Below are 1,598 nucleotides of genomic sequence, written 5' to 3'. Positions count from 1 at the left end.
CTTTCCTGTTCATGGAAAAAGACCTACCCTGAGCATGGAAGACTTACAGATTTTTGACAAGATAAGCCAAGAATGCGTTTAATCTCAGTAGGTGAAGATACATAAAACACAGGAAACAGAAGTGGTTCAGGCCTGGATTTGCTTTCTTCTCTTTTCCAAGCTGGCCCCAGGCCTGGGCCTTTGCCCTCCTGCCCTGCTTTCCACAGGCATAGGACATCCCTTTCACTTTAGAGGATTGAATGCCTTCTCTACCTCTCTAGTTACCTATTAGCCCTGCTGGTTGGGGGAGGGCCCCAAGATAGGGATTGTAAAACATGATTCCCCAGGAGATCTGTTATGGCTTCTGGAGTACATTTTTGGCATTTTGGTGTCCTTGCCCGTGGCTCCCTTCTCAGAGCCGCTGCCTTGCCTGGAGAAGCTGCAAATGGTTCCTCTGCTGTGTCTTGTCTTTGGCGCTCTGTATTCATCTAGTTGCAAAGGACAAGTAGAGAGGGGTCTGTTTTGATCCTTTTAACCAGCTTGTCTCTTGGAATAGCCCAGGCTGTTTGTATAAAGCAAAAAACAGAACTGCATCGGAATATGATGAGAATTATGCTGGCTGCAGGGCGGTGGCAGTTGAGGCTGGGCTCTTGGTAAACCCAAGAGGGGTTCATCTCCAGGGGACCCTCCCCTGTACCGGACCATGGGAAGCTCCGGTGTGAGCCTGGAGCTTGCCTCCATCTTGCCTCCGTCTCCTCCTAAAGGGGCCTTGAGGTTTGCTCCACCAACTGTGGTCGTTTCAAAAGGCCCAGGCTTCCAGCACAGCCACTCTGTGCTGCCCTGAACAGAGGGGCTCGCCCCCCGAGAGCTGGGACTGATGGTTCTTTTAGGTTCTGTTGCTCCTTCCCTGCAAATCCTGAGGGACTGTTATCTTTTTGAAGCTTCCCTCAAGGGCTGTGGCTGGTTTTCTAACAGACATTATGATCAGTGTATCCAAGAGAATGCCATCCCTGCCCTCAAGGAGTTGGTAATTTTTTTTAGAGATAATAAATCAAAGGAAAATGTTAGATAAAGACCCCAGAAGTGACCCAGGCCAGGAGCTGCTGATAAATGGTTGTCCCATAGATGACTGTACATACACAGTCGGAGGCATCTTCCTAGATAAGGGCGGACTCCTGGGTTAGATTGGGAAGGGCCGGGAAGAGGAGAAAGACACTGGATGCGAAGCAGTAGGACATTAGCAGGGTGCAGTGGACGCTGGGTGTGCTTGAGAGCTGGAAAGCTCCATCCATAGCTATTAGAAGCGGAGCTGGAGGGACTTTTACAGGACCTGGTCCAAACCCCTGGTTTTATAGAAGTAGAGAGAAACTCCAGAGAGGTTAAGGGACTTGCCCGAGCTCACACAGGCAGGTGGACACAGGCCTGCCCCTGATCCAGGCCGCTGTCGGGGGCGGGGGCGGGGGGCAGGGTGGCTGCTGAGGAGACAGGCTTCACTGGCTAGGTGAACTGGGGAAGTCGGTCACGATGCTGTGATGCAATTGGCCTGTCCCCCCCAACCCCCCATTCATTGTTTCCTGCTGCCGAGAAGTCAGCCCTGGGGGGGGGGGGCGGGGGCGGGG

The 1,598-nt window shown here is 52.6% G+C and overlaps 1 protein-coding gene across 1 annotated transcript in view; it reads left to right on the top strand.

Moving 5' to 3' along the window:
* The window catches only part of UBALD2 (UBA like domain containing 2), a 4,631-nt gene that overhangs the window by 1,128 nt on the left and 1,905 nt on the right, over positions 1-1,598 (top strand). The window lies entirely within an intron of this gene.

The sequence above is a fragment of the Lipotes vexillifer genome, unplaced genomic scaffold, assembly GCF_000442215.2.
Source record: "Lipotes vexillifer unplaced genomic scaffold, Lipotes_vexillifer_v1.1 scaffold518, whole genome shotgun sequence".
NCBI classification, from domain to species: Eukaryota; Metazoa; Chordata; class Mammalia; order Artiodactyla; family Lipotidae; genus Lipotes; species Lipotes vexillifer.
Note: the sequence above shows the minus strand (reverse complement) of the source record. Positions and strands in the feature narration are given on the sequence as shown.